Source organism: Homalodisca vitripennis, chromosome 8 (genome assembly GCF_021130785.1).
Source record: "Homalodisca vitripennis isolate AUS2020 chromosome 8, UT_GWSS_2.1, whole genome shotgun sequence".
Taxonomy (NCBI): Eukaryota; Metazoa; Arthropoda; class Insecta; order Hemiptera; family Cicadellidae; genus Homalodisca; species Homalodisca vitripennis.
Genome location: NC_060214.1, coordinates 7,934,562 through 7,952,912, shown reverse-complemented (window position 1 = coordinate 7,952,912; position 18,351 = coordinate 7,934,562). Strand labels below are relative to the sequence as shown.

The window sequence follows — 18,351 nt, the reverse complement described above, 5'->3', positions numbered from 1 at the left end:
GACAACATTTTACAAAGCACAGCTTAAGAAAGTAGAAGCTCAGATTTGGTTAATTTTTCATTCCACAGAGTAGATAGTAATGTACCGATCGCTTTTGGAGACGAACGACTGTAGATTCGGTTAATTTTTCATTGAGATTTGCTGTGTTATTTCTCAGCTTCCTTTATGGTACATTGAACAGTATTTTACATTGCTTTTCGGTCGGCTCCGAAAGTGCGCCAGGAACCCCATATTACTATCTACTTATATATATATATATATATATATATATATATATATATATATATATAGACAGCATTTTACATTCATAATCGATTTGATATCGCAAGGGTTTGGCACGACTATTCTTTTTTTACCGCGGAAGTGCTCTCTCATAATGTTTTCCAGACCGTATTACATTCGAACTAACTGACATTGGTTTTTTTCGGCTTATGTTAGGTGTCCACAAAAGGGTTATATAATAACATACAGCCTTTTCAAGTTCACTTAATATATATGTTCACTAATTTTATCAGAAAGGACAATGACTGATTCTGAATCTACTTAAATAATATACACGTCTTTCTTTGGGTATTAACCTGCATATATTCAGATAGATTGGTATAAAAACTAGAAATATTTTCTACTATCATTTGAAAATTACATATTTTTTTAAATCATACAGCTTGTATCGTGAAATTCTAACCTTTGAGTGCCGATAAATTATGTAATGGAAAAGGAAACCCTTAAAATGTTCTCGACTTAACTTTCTTAAAAGATAAGACTTTAGTACAAGGTAGGCTAAATGTCACGCTGCTAAAAAAAGTTTTGAAACGTTTTGCTTATCAGTGAATTCATTACAAAAATCAAATTCGTGTTGTTATTTGTATAGTTATCAGGATAACAAAACTTAAAAACATTATCTGTAGATGAAAATGAAAAATAGGTACGTTAGGCTATAGTGCTCTACGGGTATGTGCTTTGGTGCATTACTGAATTTTAGCACTTTATGTTTATTAGCAATGTATTTTACCAATATTATTCATTACGAACTTAATTTAAATTTATCGTAAAATTTAATCCTAACTCTTATACTGTACTTATTTTTTTAATTTTTCTTCGTCAACATTGTTTTATTTCATCTAAGACGAACTAGGTATTTTTTTATGAAAATTAAAATAACAGGAATGACCAATATTTTTAAGGAATGACCTATTGCGATTGTAGTTATTTCATTCGTTTAGAAATTTCAATATTTACATGTTTATATCACTTTACCTTTGAACGATATTGGCAATTTACTCCCTCATGACACTATTCTTTTCAATATTAACAATACAGTGCGTCTGTGATAGAAAACGAAAGGCGAATGGTTGGGTTATTAAGTCTCAGAAAATGTTCAATGGTTTTCAGACATTGTAAACTGCTCAAGGTTTTGTTAAGAAAATGAATGACTTTTTCTTTTTTTGACTCGAATTACTCGTCGTGTAAACCATTTTGGTGGTCTGTAGCTAGAAAATTTATTCTGGGAAGTTGTAAGCTCCCAATATACTTTCCAAGAGTAAATTATGTTTAACACGTTTTCTGGCACTGCTCAGACTTCATAAATTATAATTTGTTTTCTGATTCATTTTGTGAATTTCTCTTCTTGATGCGAACCATACCTGTATATACAGGTACATTGTAGTTAGCCGATAACCGCCTGTATCTTTGATCAACAAATTAATATATCTTGAACTAGTAAAGCTACAGATACCAAACTTGCACATAGGTAGTAATATAAATGTATATATGAATCATTGTATGATATACATAAGAAGAAAATGTAAAAAAATAATGGCGTGATTTGCTTTGAAAACACAAAATGGGCTAATGAAAATCTTTAATTTCAAATAAAAAATACAATCAGTATAGTTATAAAAAATGAACAAGGTATCAAATATTTCGAAATATTATGAGGTGTCCACCTGTACTTTTCTTATAGAAATCCATCAACGAATAATTGAGAACGATAACTTTAGAGGTATGCTTGCACAAGTCGGGAACAATATAGATTTTGTCAGTTGAAAGGTATCAGCTGGTATGCATCAGTTATAAAAAATTTACAAGATGCTAAATACTTGCAATTTTTGTAATAATTCCAACGCTACTTTTTTCTACAAAATCTGTCAACGTCTAAGCGAGTACAAGCACTTTAAAGTATGCTTGCATAAGCCTGGAGCAACAGACATGTCACAGTTGAGAGGTATCAGCTGTTTGTTGCTCCCAGCTTGTGCAAGCGTACCCTCCTGATCCCTGACATGTAAAATTTCATTTTGTGATAAGTATTCTTGTTAAGCATTTTATTATTATTAGCCATTTTGGTGCGCTAAATTAGACTGAAGTAACTGGAAGATGTATTTGAGTATAAATAGAGTTTCAAATAAAAGGTAAATTTGTATTTCAACATACACATTTAGTGATTCGAAATTGACGTAGTCATTCTGTATGGTTGTGTTCAATAAAGAATTATTATTACTAAAAATATTAAAATGTCTTTCTTCCTTTTTTTGGTTATGATTTTATTTTTTGGTTTGGTTTCTGTTTCTGTGTTTTATTAATTCAGCGCGTTTCTGACGAAGGGTTCTGGGAACTCGAAAATAAAAACGAACACGAACACTGGATTTTCTGTTTTGTTTCAACTTTGAACTAGCTTAATTGAAAGAGTAAAATATTAAAATTATAGAATTTGAACAAAAGTTCCGCGATAGTTCTGGCACGTTTTATTAGTGATGTTTAACCCAAAATAAATTAATTCAAGGTTCAATGCTGCGCTCTGTGTTGATTAAACACAAAGTATTCCAACAATGCTCTAATAATTGGAAGAGAGAAGAAGAATGTGGAGAAGTTGAGTAAGCACATCCTGCCACCTAGCGGGGGCCTCCGGAGTCACGCCCACGAGAAGTGCTGCGCCCTCGCGGCAGTGTCGACAACCACCGGCATTCGACATGGGAGTGTGAGGCGAGACAGGCGTTCACCAGCGCTACATCGTTTAAATGGCTTTCCGAGGCCGTCACTTCACATTTTCTGGTAAGTGCGGATTGTGCACTTCTAACAACTTGCGCCTAACACGGGATTTGTACTTATTTGGACCAGAAGACGGGCATCCACCCGTCATCTGTCGCTCTTGTCTAATTATAGTCGTGATGTCAAAATAACTCTACAAGTCCAGCAGCGGCTCCCTGCGTATTTAATTAATTTTAAAATAGCTTTGAACAATGGGGGGAGGGCGGAGATTCACGATAATGCACATACAAATATTAAAAAACCTATTAAAATGGGATGTTTTGTGAAAAATCGTCATCTCAGCTGTTTAAAAACACCCTACACCTAGTAAAAAACAATAAGAATCACGCGTTTTATTATTGTAATTTAAAACACTGAAGGGAATAATTTCACCTGTACTTGTTAATAATGAGCCAGTAACTTAAAAAGAAATCAAATTAAATTAATTATTTTAAACCACTGACAACAGATCCCTCCCTGTTACTTAATTTTATGAACGAACACTCCAATAATTATAAAATTTTATTTTTGTGACAACTGTAATTTAAAATACATTGGCCAAACAAAAACGAAGATAAAAAGAGAGTCAAGGAACATAAAGCATATCTGAAATATCAACAAGAGGAAAGATCGGTCGTCGCAAAACATTCATTTCATAATGGACACTGCTTTTCACAAATAAAATTATTGAAAGAAATCACAAATTAAAAAAATTCCTCGATGCTTACGAAACGATTTTTATGCAGAAGGACCAAAATGATTAAGTAAATAATGAGCCTGGACCTTTCCAAAATTCACTGTTACTGTCTTTAACCAAATTAAATATTAATTTTTACATATACAGTAGACATACTTCTTGGTCTTCAAATGTTATCTCTTTGTATTTTTAATGACGTGTTTTCATTTAAGTCTAAATTGTTTGTATTATTACTTTATTTTTATTTCAGTTACGTGGGCCTGATAAGGTGTTCATTTAAAATGAAAGGCCTCACAAAAATAAAACTTCATATTTATTGTTGAGTGTTTGTTCATAAGTTAAGTATTTGATTCCAATAAGAAGAAGCTGGTATAATGTAGATCCCTATTATTTTTACGATTGAACACATTACAGAATTGTAAATATTATAAATCTCTCTATAAACTTACTATCATCTTCTCTGCTTACGCCGCTATCACAATGTAAACACATACTGGCGAGAATGTAAGGTACACTGTGGGGGGGGGGGGGTATTTCGAGAATTTGTTTACCTGTATTGTAAGGAAATGTTTTAAATCTAAGCATAATGCAATTAATAGAAAATTTGGTTGAGTACGGTACTTAAAGTCGATCAATTGTTTCAAAACGGGCACTTGATAATGAAACTTCTCAACATTTCTGAAAATTCCAGATTCCGGGAATGGTCTTCCCGTAGTCACGTGACAGCTCTCTCTCTTCCTTCGGTCCCGTTAAAAATAAATTACTCTATTTTAGGTTTTGTTTCCCAGTCTATCATATTATATATTTCAATGAATCATTGCTCATAAAACGTAAATTAATTAAAAAAATTGCTTCAAATGTGTGACAACGCAGTGCACGTTCATGTTAAGAATTCATGTACAAATCTTAATGTATACAGTGTTGAAACATTAGTAGCACATATATGTAGTTTTGTATAGGCTACATGTAAGTGACATAAATTATATTGTATATTATCCACGTTTTTATTTGTTGCTATAGAATTATCTACAGTTTTACGGGGTTATTACGGTTTTACAACAGTCGTATAGTATTAACAACCAAAACCTTTATTTTAAGATTATTATTTTTAATATAAATAGGCCTATCATATAATTAATATCATGGGTTTTATGTCACGACAAACAATTTTAAAACGTAAGCAAACATATTTTAATTTAATTTTGATTTTGGTTCAACAGTGCAACATCAATTTATTGGTAAAAACGTTATTTCAAGCAAAATCGAACTTGTCCTCTTTGAAGAACCCAACGCAAATTTAATAATTTTAATTTACTACCCAAGTAATTTCATTGTCGAGTATTGCATGATGACAAAATACACACTCTATATGCTCTGAATATTGTAATAACCTTTTCTTACTAATAACATAGTTTAAATTGAGTGTTCGTAAAAAATTAATCTTTCGATTCTGTTTGATGTGAAAATTTGTTCAATGTTTACTTCCTCACATCATTACCGCATTATAGACTTGTAGTTGTATCGAACTTTTCGTTACCATACAGAGGTGGGGGATATAGAGAAACACTATTCGTATGGCATGTTGTTAATCACTGTTAAACCATTTAAGGACATAAACGTTTAAGCAAAAATGTTATCAAATTTATGCGTAAGGTATTTAAATTTCTGTTTTGTGAAAATAAAATAGTGTAAACAAAATATAATGATTTAGTTGGGGTTTAAAATTCCTAAATGATGGCAGATAGTTAAAATGAAGGTTAACCAAAAGTGTATTTATGATTAAAAAATTGCGAGTACAGAATTTCATTAGAACAAACACCAATAGTTTTAGGCCTACTTAGTTCCAATAGAGTGGAAATTACGTTTTAACCAACATTAGTGTAATATAAATATTTATGATATAAAATTAAATTAATAATATTAACATATAATAACTTTTTTTATATTAGTATTTTTATCTACACCACTGTTACTTTGATTATCTATTTAGTGTAAGAAATAATAGTCAACAACATAAAACTGTTTTATCAGTTTTCATCAAAAATTATATTGAGTCATTTAAAGATTGATGATATTTTTCTTAGTAGATAAAAAATGTATAGATAAATCAAGATCAATTACACTTATTTAATTTCAGTTTTTAATTCAATTTTAGTTACTTATGTTATTGTATAAACTCATAAATGATTATCTACAGTTAAATCTTGGATATACGTAATCGTGCATATTGGTAAGGGCTCTAGATTCGTCCGATCCATAACTTTTTGATGGTTTGTATTTATGCTCTCCTAATACTTTTGAACTACGGATATCACTGAGTTGCCCTGTTCTCCTGATACTTTACTATTCATTTAAGGTTGTTGCGTGTTGTCTTTCTGACGTGTTTAATAATGAAAGATAAACAAAAAATAGTTATTCTCTATTAACCAGACTCGAATTTCCCATAAATCTATACACAACTTTCTGGACAGCCCTAGCCACAAAAATATTTTAAATGTTAATACTGCCATTATACTAAAGTGATACTCTCCCGCTATCACACCATCCATACCTCATTTACAAACTGATAGAAAGTGGCGAGTGCCTTTCTGACTGATGCCGTCCTAGCTCATGTGTACGCAGATGCAGACAAGTATACAATATTGGCTGTGGTCCCAAACTCGTCTAGGAGAGCGCCTCTGCTCTCTTGCTTAACCAGATTTATCGCTCTGACATCAATAATGTCAAGGCTCTGGACGAGAATTCAGGGGTTGAAGGTCCCATTCGTGTCCATCACAAATCACAGGTGCTCCTAGTTTATCTTCGTCCACACGAATGACAAAAGCAAGGGAAAGATAAAAAGTGCTTGTTTTGATAAGTGCTCGTTAAATGTGAATACTATTTGTGTAAAGAAAACATACAGACATTCAGCAGCAGTTTCTGTGCTTTGATTAAAAATGTTTCTTCAAGAGGATAAAGATGAGATTGAGCATCAATAATGTCAAGGCTCTGGGCGAGAATTCGAGGGTTGAAGGTCCATCACAAATTGAAGGTGCTGCTAGTTTATCTTCATCCACACGAATGAGAAAAGCCAAGAACAATGAACATTGCTTTTGAAATTGATGGTTTTGATAAGCACTCGTTAAATGTGAATACTATTTGTGTAAAGAAAAGATACAGACATTCAGCAGTGGTTTCTGTGCTTTGTTTAAAACTACTTCTTCAAAAGGACAAAGGGTTGAACATATTCTTAAAAATATGTTAAGAAGGGTTTTAAGACTTAATTGTTACATTACTGTATTGTGCATTTCATCAAATACCAACGATATTTGGTTGCATTTTCAATAATATCCAAAGTACGAAGTCTTCTTTTTGTCGTGAGTCAGCTTGAAGAAGAGTCAGAAGGCACGAGTTCAAAGATTCGAGATAATGAGGAGAACAACCTGTCTGTTGTGATGCACTAAAGTAATAGATGATTTAACTCTGACTCATGAGGGAATGGTGCAATCGCTATGGAAGAGATAAACAGTTGTTTCCTCATTAGTGGAGCAACTGACTCAATAAAAGGGGCCGGAGAAATGGCAAAACTGTCAGACAACTCATCATCGCCACCTCGTTCGTGTGGCGTCAGACATCTTAAGGTGCCTGCGCGAACAAGGAGGATGTCAGATTACTTCGGCATTGATGTTATCGGAAATTATTGACAGGTGGTGTACTGAAGGGATCATTAAACAGGGAAATGAATTTAAAAAGTAGTAAAATGAGGGCAGTAAAAATCCTTTGCATCATATATAATAGTAAGGAACGTAGCCAGCGGGGATTCAGGGGGTCCCGACCCCCAAAGTTTCCAATTTTTTCAATATTACTTTATTAGTAAACAATTATTATTAATTAAATTATTCAGTATTACTGACATGCACTGCTGAAAGATCGTCCTCAACAAAGAAAGAAACGGGTCACGAACTCTTTAAGGTTTAACAAAATGGGGCCTTACTATATACGGGAAAATATCAGTTTTATGGACCCCCCCCCCCAAAAATTTTGTCCTGGCTACGTTCTTGTATAATAGTGAGTTCTCAAAGGTGAAGGGATTGGACACTTCAATCCTACAATCAACTCCGCAGCTGATCCTTTTGAATTACTTTGTAATTCTCTCTTTTAGCCTCAGAGTATGAACAATTTAAACATTTTGCGTAGTTTACAACCTTAAACTACTCAAAAATATCGAGATTTTAGAAATAAATAATCCATTCTGTCTTTAATAAAAGAAAGTCTTTGAAAAGATATTGGGGTTTAATTATTGAATGTGCAATATTTCAACCTTACCTTAAAATATTTTAGGAAAGCACCTATGTGTTATTATGAAGTTTGCTACTTTTTACTGTATTGGAACAGACATTATTTTGTTATGAAGTAGTAGATGCTTCATTGCATGTGAGTGACTTAAGTTTTCAATTTTATAAAACACTCTATCCTGATAGGTAAAACCCTGTAATAAGTATAGGTTCATGCATACATTTAAATCTAAATATGGGAAGCTGTATAACATTGTGGTCGGAGCCTGTCCAGATATTACATTACACACGCAAATTTTTAAGGTTTCCCTGAGCGTTATTCTATACTGAAAAACATGAAAGGCAGAAAATCTATGAATCATGTTTATTCATTGTAATAGTTGTACATTATATGAATATTGTATTTTTATGAGCTACCTTTTATATTTCCTAAAAACTGTTGCATTATTGCAACGGTATTTACTTGTTCATTGTTCAAATTAAATTTGTTGTTTTGTTCCAACGGATTCTGTCGTTTGGTTCGCTGTATCATTAATATGGTCGTTTTCTGTTCCAGCGACTTAACGAGCTCGAGCGAGGATTGACCTAACTGGTTTAACCTCTTAACGATTAACGACTTGGAATTTCGAAACCGAATTTCAAGGTAAGTTTTGTTGTATTACATTAAAGGGTACTTTAGTATTATCTGGAGACCACTCTGTCCCTATCTACTACTTGTTATTACGTGATATAAGTAGGTTCAGATCAGGTAATCATAAATGTGTTACTAGTAGTACCAAAGTTAAGGTTAACCTTCGTGAGCGCTCACGTGATCTGAACTTTAACTTTGGTACTATCTTGAGGGGTGTTTTTGTTTTTTCGCCAAAGCCTTTTGCTGCTCACACCTTGTGCAACCGAACCTTAAAGTGGTCGTGCTCGCTTATGCCTCGAGGGATTACGTTGAAAGTAGTACCGTTGGAATTGCAATAAAATTCTCCAAATACAGTGCAGTCTCTATAATCCGGCCGTGCGCTAATACGGCACGTCCAGTAATCCGGCACTGATTTTCAAATTTTTTGTACTGTATCCTTCCGTTGTTTGTTTCACAGCCAGATTAGGCATACTGTACTGTTTGTTTATTACTTTTTTTTTGTGTATTTAGTTATTTTCCAATTGTACTTTTGCGTTCTACTTATGTTAAACTATACTTTAACTGGTTTCTAATAAATTTCAATGTACATTTGTATGTTTTTCGTACGTTTTTACCCATACATCCATTAATCCGGCAATTTCGGTAATCCGACACTACCAATCCCGATATACTGCCGGATTAGCGAGATTGCACTGTAGTTAGCAGCCTACATTTTTTATAGCTATACTGGGTTTTTTGTGATTTGACTAAACATTTTCAAGAGACGCCATTTTGTTGATATTAATGAAATTAACACAATTATTGTTTTATTTCCCTCTTACATATTCAAGTCTATGTGCAGAATTTGGTTTATTTAGCTTTAATAGTTTTATATATAATAATATGTTAATAAAAATACAAAATGACGGCTAAACGAAGAGGAATTTGGTAAAAGTTATTCTTCATTTTTAACTTAGCATCACACATAAAATCTGAAAAATGCGTAGTCAGCCCAACCTTTTTGTTATACACTGTATAGTTTAGTTATAGAAATCCTTGTTACAAATATTTAAGATGTAAACGTTTCAAATATCAGTGTTTAGCATATTTTCAATGTTTTACTGTTATAGTATGAATATATTTTACGGCCTCTACTATACCGCATCATCACGTTCATCTATGCGCACACGGCAAAGTTGATTCATACTTAGGATGACGTGTTACAACGAATCAACAGTTGCAGAAACTCAACACAAGTCTTTTAATATTGCCAGTTTTTTGTTGTAAGTCTTAGAAATAGGATTTCCCAAGGCCTTGTAGTAAAAATAGTGATGGCACCCTTGGTTTTGTATAATTCGATTGTTTGGCGATCAGTTATTGTATTCTAAATTATTCAGATGAGGAACTGTGTCGCGAAGAATATTCATGTAATGAGTATTTCCGGGTGTCCCACGAAGAGGTTTAATTTTATATTACTTGCCTATTTATGCACCGAGCATTTTCAAACTCTACACAATTCATTAAATAGGGTTTAAAAATATTCTGTGAAAATGTCAGCTCTCAAGCAATTGTTGAAACAAAATGGTGTCATTTTGAAAGACTATACTTTAAAAACATTAAAAAAACAGTATTTTTGGTTTGTAACCCCATAGAAAAAATCACACATAGTAAATCTTGGGATCGGGGTGGCCAATCTAAAATATCACTACCACGACCAATCCAACGGCCATGAAGATTGTCATTTAGTAATCTTTCTATGGGATTTCTTAAAGGAACAAGTTTATACTCGTAGCTTCAATAATGAGAGGAATTAAAACAACAAATTGAAGTGGAACTTCTCCGGATACCGCCGAATTTCTTTGTACGAGCTTACGATTCATTTGGTAAGCGCTGTTATCAGTGTGTCGCTGTGGATGGATTACAGTTAGAATAATTGTGGACTGTAATTGTAGGTTCTCTAGTAGGCTATGTTGTAATTTTCTGATTGAAATGCTTTATTTCTCTAGAATATGGCAGTAAATAATTTTACAAAACCAAGAAATGCTGTTTTTAAAATATAGTCTTTCAAAATGCCACCATTTTGATCCTACAATTGCTAGAGAGCTGAAATGTTTAGAGCATATTTTGAAAATCTATTTAATGAATTGTGTAGGGTTTTAAAATGCTCGGTGCATAAATGGGCAAGTAATATAAAATCAAACGTTTAAACCTTTTCGTGGGACACCCGGTATATGTATTTCGTGAATGGATTTGATCATGGAGGGGGGTATATTAAATACCTCATGCTGCGAGTGTTTCCATTGTCCCTCGTCATTGAGCTAGTTTCCCAAGATCCTTTCTAAGAATCAGCTGTTCTTTACAGGATACTCAGGCTCATCCTACATTTCATTTATCCAACTATCGAACTATAAGTGTCGTTCACTTCAAACCCTTTGTGGCACAGGACACTAAATGTTTGTGATTACTTTCAAAAATTCAGATATCAATAAACATTCAGTTCAAATGCACAATGGCAGGACGAACTGAACTCGAGCAAGAAGACTTGACAGCCTGCCTGTAGACTGTCTCTGCCAAGGGACATGAGCTATTTGAAGACTACCGCGCCTTCACCCCCCAGTCCTGTACTTCACATCTCTTTCAATCCTATTAGTCACTGTCCTCCCTACTGAGTACTGGATTACTCTAACAGCTGGTCGACTTAGGTGCTGAGGAAGCCAGATTCTGAAATTGTCTTTTTGAAGAATTTGGATACTTTTGTGCCATCTAAGCCATTATTTCTTCAATAATTTAATGATACATCTTAACAGCCTGCATCTAATTTATGGAATGTAATAAAACCGTACCCTACTATGGTATAAAGAAGTCCAACTTTTGTCATTTTACAGCCAAATGAAACAGCTAATTATAAATCTAGGTTATATGATCATTTTCTATAGGCCTTTCATTTCTGTTGAATACTGTGTTCCTCATCTACGAACCACGAACTTTTTGCTATTCAAAGGAATTGCCAATGAGTAGGAAAATGCACTAGTTGATGACAACGATGCTGATCTAATGTACTCATCGAATATCCTTATCCTTGTTTCGAAAAACAATGCATTCTCAATATACCATTGGCAAAACAGTATTGTATCTGCAGCTCAACCAAATAGGCAAAACTCTGTGAAAATCACGTATCATTGTCTCTATCTACGTGTTGCTATTCCAAAAAAATTACCAATGAGTAGGAAAATGCAATTGTTGATGACATCGATGCTGATCTAAGGTACTCATCGAATATCCTTATCCTTGTTTCGAAAAACAATGCATTCTCAATGTACCATTGGCAAAACAGTATTGTATCTGCAGCTCAATCAAATAGGCAAAACTCTGTGAAAATCACGTATCATTGTCTCTATCTACGTGTTGCTATTCCAAGAAATTACCAATGAGTAGGAAAATGCAATTGTTGATGACAACGATGCTGATCTAAGGTACTCATCGAATATCCTTATCCTTGTTTCGAAAAACAATGCATTCTCAATATACCATTGCCACAACAGTATTGTATCCACAGCTCAATGAAATAGTCCAAAACTCTTTTTGAAAATCACGAATCATTGTCTCTATCTACGTGTTTTGTACGATGTTCAAGCGATGTAGATGCAAATACAAGAACTAATTCAACAGTTATTACAATTATACTGATCCTTTTAACAATTGTTCTTAACATCTTTGGATTTTTGTTCCCTGTGAGGAATTTTAGATTCTAGATGGTCTAGAGTGATACTGGTGACAGGTAGCACAAGAATAGAGTTCCAAGGTGGGCAAGGAGATGGAGACGGATACGCCTCATCGGGTTCTGGGTGTGGTTCCTCACCTCTCAGTATCGCTGCTACGACTGAATTCAAAACTGTCGTTAAACCCACCGGTCCAGCTATTGTCTTCCTCCTGAAGGTCAGCTGGAGTGAAACCTCCAGTGAGTTTGACAAAAACAAATTCACTTAAAAAGTCAGGAAACGGTCAATTTCAGAAGCCATGAGAGTGCCGATGGCCGAGCGGTCCAAGTCGTTGGACTTTTGGTCTGAGTTAAATACAGCGCAAATTCAAATCCTGTCTGTGACCGTTGCAGCTTTTATCAGTACCATCAACCTTGTACTGTATCGACTCTCCCCCTTATTCTGTTTGATAAGATCCTCGCACAGGCCAGTGGCCCATGAGGACGGACAGAATAAGGCTTAAAAGGGGATTAGTCTCTTCTAAAAAAGAATGTGAGAGGATATTAATCCAACCTTTGTAAAAAAATTTTACAATACCTCCCCATGATTTAGAACCTCACTAAGGATTCACTGTCACAATCGATCCAACAATTGAGTTGCTAAATGTTGTACTTCTTCACCTTATGGATGATGAAGTATACAAATTAGGCACACCACTTAATAGGCTACAATTTCAGATCAACGTCAAAATCTGACTACTGTGGAAAGGTCTTAAATAATTACAAGTCATCACTTCATACCCGATTAATTACATTTTACGCTTATAAATACAACTCAAATTATTTACAATATTGCAAGTCTTTTCTACATAATCGTTAAAAAAACTAGGCATCAATGGGCATTGCTTGTGTTACGTGTCCAACCAAGTTCTGTTTTTGTGATTGTGCTCTCTTAAGCCAAGAAAGCAAAGAGGATATTAATATAAACTGTTTAACTTGCAACACATTTTATTTTAATCTAACAGGCACTATTTATACCTCCAGGTATGCAGACCTTTCCAGTGATGTTCATTGTTTAATTGTGCTCTCTAGTGCAATAATTAGGATTTTTGTGAGGTACTGTAATAAAGCAACTTTGAGGTTATATTTTGAGAATGGTGAAATAGGAATTTTGTGTCGTCTGATATCTGCAGTTACTATCAAGCCTAATAACATCACCCCTGTGAGGATGGCAGGCTTCTTTTGGGAAATTGAGGATGAAGTGATAGAAATTGGCATTGGGCACCATGAAATTTAGTGGAAATTGGAACCCCCGTAATTGGCTTTTCATACAAAAGGACTGTCTTGTTACAGTAACTTTAATTGAGTCATAACTATCAGTTGCTTGTAGAACATTGCCACTATGATGCCATTAGACAGGTAATACAATATACAGGGTGTCTTAAAAGCCCTCCTTCGCCTCCCAATTGACTTTCTTATAGATGTAGAGATGGAGTGATTTTACTTTGGGGATGTTTATATGACCAAATGAGGAGTTTTTTGACGTATGAAAATCTTTGACTCCCCTCCCAAAAATCGTTAAATGGCAATCCTTATTCAGACTTTGACACAGTGGTTGGACTGAATGTGTTTCACATACTAACTGGTATACAATAATAGATAACATGGCAAAACCAGCTATTGGTGGCATTCCAAGGACTTCTTAATGGGCCTCGGTCAGACAAAACATAACCTAATAAATGCTATACTAATCATGGTTGTTGATGTTTGTTGATTCTTGTAATAATTTGCTGTATGATTTTGTGTCCTAAGTTCTCAAAATAACTAGTAAGTGAATATTTTATCTGCCTTACGATAACTTAAAATGTAACTTAAACTGTGGGGCTTTTATCAAAATTTCAAAGTTTAATTGGCCACCAGATTTGAAGAGTACCATTTTTCTTCTTTTTATAATACCTTTAAAATGAGGTATCACTTGCAAGAGGTGTCATATAAACACCCACTAAAGTAAATCACTATTCATAAGAAAGTTGATAAGGGGGGAGGGACTTTTAAGACACCCGGTACAGGTACCAGTAGGATAATGTGGGTTAAACTGTTGTCATACTCTATTATAATTAAAACCACTTGCTACATCTTGGAGATTTCTAATTCAATGTTATTATGAATTGAATATTTCACTGTCAATATGTGAAACCAGGCATTCTACACACTGCTCAAAATGCAAAAGCAAAAGGTAAAGTGTATTCAGGTATTCTTCTATGTGGGGTTCGAAATACAAAAAAGGTTCACGAAAAGCTAGGCTATGTGCCGATACAATGCAATTTGGCTCTAAGCTATTCAGGATTTTACAACCCATAAAGCCAAATTGAATTAACACTCTGCACTAAATTGCTATAAATTCCATTCCTAAATAAGAAAACAATTGACGTTTTCAACTTGAAATTTACACGTGCTTTTGATTTTATCTCTCATTTTCCAAACAAAGTAGGCTATCGATTTTTATAAATTGAAAACGAGAAACGGATAAATTCTTTGAGATACATTAAAAGATTAACATTATTTATAGATAGAAGTTTAGGATTAATTAGTCTTTAACATAATCTCATATTATCTAGTATAAGGTAAATTAACGCTGGCTACAATTTACTCATATGAGAAGATAAGGCTCAATAATAACTCAAGTAGTCCAACAAGCAAGTTCTAAATTCTAATAATCTATTCAGACAATGCTCAGAAACATACGAAGTAGCCTCATTCAATGTACAATCTCTGAACTTCGCATACGGACTCAAAGAGCGATATTTCGTGTTGACTGGGAATACGGAAATAAGTTGTTGACACACAGCAGCAGAGCAGCTCTCTTCATGCAGATCTTGTCTTAGTCACTCTGACGTCTTTAGCGTGCTGTAGTCTTATCTCAGCTTTCATTGCACCACGAAAGTTTCTTTGTTCCACCACAAACATAGCGCAGAGGGGAATGTAATGAGAGATATTTCGTGTTGACTGGGAATACGGAAATAAGTTGTTGACACACAGCAGCAGAGCAGCTCTCTTCTTGCAGATCTTGTCTTAGTCACTCTGACGTCTTTAGCGTGCTGTAGTCTTATCTCAGCTTTCATTGCACCACGAAAGTTTCTTTGTTCCACCACAAACATAGCGCAGAGGGGAATGTAATGAGAGATATTTCGTGTTGACTGGGAATACGGAAATAAGTTGTTGACACACAGCAGCAGAGCAGCTCTCTTCGTGCAGATCTTGTCTTAGTCACTCTGACGTCTTTAGCGTGCTGTAGTCTTATCTCAGCTTTCATTGCACCACGAAAGTTTCTTTGTTCTACCACAAACATAACGCAGAGGGGAATGCAATGAGCGATATTTCGTGTTGACTAGAATACGGAAATAAGTTGTTGACACACAGCAGCAGAGCAGCTCTCTTCTTGCAGATCTTGTCTTAGTCACTCTGACGTCTTTAGCGTGCTGTAGTCTTATCTCAGCTTTCATTGCACCACGAAAGTTTCTTTGTTCTACCACAAACATAACGCAGAGGGGAATGTAATGAGAGATATTTCATGTATCGAAGGATCCAACAGAACGTCACACATTGGCTTTTGACACGGATTGAAATTTAACATTTTGACTCTAAAACCGATAAAGTTCATCCATGCACCAAGAGGGATGTAGCAAATTTACAATTTTAAGACCTTTTTAACAAAGGCACACACAAACCGATTGCCAGTTGTCTTTTCGATCCTAAAATAAATAGATTTCTTGCACAATAAGGAACCTACGTACCAATTTTCAAATCTTTGTGGCCTTTCTATAAAAAGCTATCGCAGAGTCAGCAATTTGATCTTTTTAATCTAAAATCAACAGATTATTTCTTTCTGGGTTTACGAGGAACCTACGTACAAGTTGCATGTCTGTATGACCTTTCTATCAAAAGTTGTTGCAAAAGCAGATGGACTGCCATTTGATCTGTTGATCCTAAAACCAATTCTTTGGACCGAGAGGAAACTGTGTACAAAGTATCTAGCCTCTATGACCTTTATACGAGTAGCAAAAGTTATTGTGGAAAAACGGATGGACTGCCATATGATCTATTGATCTTAAACCCAATAGATATTTCTTGGACCGAGAGGAAACTGTGTACAAAGTATCAAGCCTCTATGACCTTTTTAGGAGTAGCAAAAGTTATTGTGGAAAAAACGGATGGACTGCCATATGATCTGTTGATCTTAAACCCAATAGATATTTCTTGGACCGAGAGGAAACTGTGCACTAAGTTTTAAGGTTCCATGATCTTTATATCAAAAGTTATTGCAAAAACAGATGGACTGCCAATTTGATCTGTTGATCTTAAAACCAATAGATATTTCTTGGACCGAGAGGAAACTGTGCACAAAGCTTTAAGGCTCCATGATCTTTATATCAAAAGTTATTGGAAAAAAACGGATGGACTGCCATATGATCTATTGATCTTAAACCCAATAGATATTTCTTGGACCGAGAGGAAACTGTGCACTAAGTTTTAAGGTTCCATGATCTTTATATCAAAAGTTATTGCAAAAACAGATGGACTGCCATATTTTGATCTGTTGATCTTAAAACCAATAGATATTCCTTGGGCCATGAGGAAACTGTGTACTCAGTTTCTAGCCTCTATCACATTTGTACCAAAAGTTATTGCTGACTCTGGCGAGTCTCTACACTTCTGTTCTGTAGGTCAAGATGTGCCCTTAGATAAGGGGCCGAGACATACATGAGTATTAGACTAGAGGTAGAGACAGCTACCGAACTGAAAGGCACAGAACGGTTGCTTATGATCACTTGCCCTCACAGGCTGGTGTTCATTTACTCAACAGATTGCCACATTCCATCAAAAGTGCCCCAACGCCCAAAGCGTTAAAGATTCGCCTCAAACGCCTTTTAGCGTCAAAGGCATTTTATAATGTCGGCGAATTTCTGGCACACAACTGGGAGACCGATCATTTACAAGATTGACTCCAACGTTGGAAGTGGATAGAATTGGCATATGAATAAGACTAAAAGACTGCAAAAACTGTATGTATATTGTGGTATAAATGACAACATTATTTTAATTCAAATTTCTAGACGTTTGCTATACAAATTAACATGATTTTGCAATAAACAATTTTACTTTAACTTTGATATTCCTTGGAACAAGAGGACACTATGTTCTGAATTTCAAGTCACTAAGACCTTTCTATCAAAAGTTATCGAACTAACAAGCTGACAGATATACATTTGAACCAAAAATGAATAAGGTTTTTTTATACAAAGATATACTAAGTTTCAAGCCTCTGGAATGTTTCTTTAAGTGATATTGCTCAGACGGACTTGGACAATAAGGGAATTGCTAACAATTCTTCACTTAACCAATCGACCACCTGTATCAGTTGACGTTAGCTGTGTTTGTCTGTATGCAAGCTCCGTTTGTGTTATGACTCATTACAGTTGGATGCGACCTTCACCGCCCTAACTGGGCGCGCATTCGTTACTTCCTACGACTTCCAGCGGCGCACATTAACATAATGTCCGACGTCCGTACCCGTCTTTTAGCATGTAACCCTTTTAGTGCCAGAGAAAAATCAAATCCACGTTGAAAAGTGCCGAGTTATTTTTTGTGTGACTATGCGAAAAGTGCTAGAGGGTTTTGGACGAAAACGCAAGGTTTTAGGAAAAATTTACATAAAATTTATATTTGATCGTAAAAATCTCCTTTTTACTTCTTTTTAAAGGTAAATGAATTACGTATCAAAAAACTATTTACATTTTTTTATATAATTTTTTTAATTAACAAGTCACTTTAAACAGCAACATTTCCACAGAAACAAAATAAAATAAAAAACAAATATAAACAATTTTATTTTGAAATTTCAATACTATCATGATAAAGAGAATTTAAAAACAACCCAAAATCACATGTAGTTATCTAATATTGTAGCATAAACAAAATAGTTATAAATAGTTAATTACTAGAGATTATTTTTACTAAAACCCAAGGTTTCAGAAAAAAAACTTAAAAT

The 18,351-nt window shown here is 34.5% G+C and overlaps 2 protein-coding genes across 5 annotated transcripts in view; one reads left to right on the top strand and one right to left on the bottom strand.

The window, feature by feature from the left end:
- Positions 1-18,351, bottom strand: part of LOC124367241 (intraflagellar transport protein 43 homolog A) — a 64,508-nt gene that overhangs the window by 40,651 nt on the left and 5,506 nt on the right. The gene's annotated exons all lie outside the window — the stretch shown is intronic.
- The window catches only part of LOC124367240, a 78,606-nt gene continuing 63,151 nt past the window's right edge, over positions 2,897-18,351 (top strand). For 2 of the 3 annotated variants that reach the window (XM_046823925.1, XM_046823923.1), the window contains exons 1-2: positions 2,897-3,048; positions 8,552-8,638. The gene's annotated coding sequence lies outside the window, so the exon portion shown is untranslated. Of the gene's footprint in view, positions 3,049-7,371; positions 7,408-8,551; positions 8,639-18,351 lie in introns of those variants that run through there. The other variant, XM_046823924.1, reaches the window with a different exon arrangement.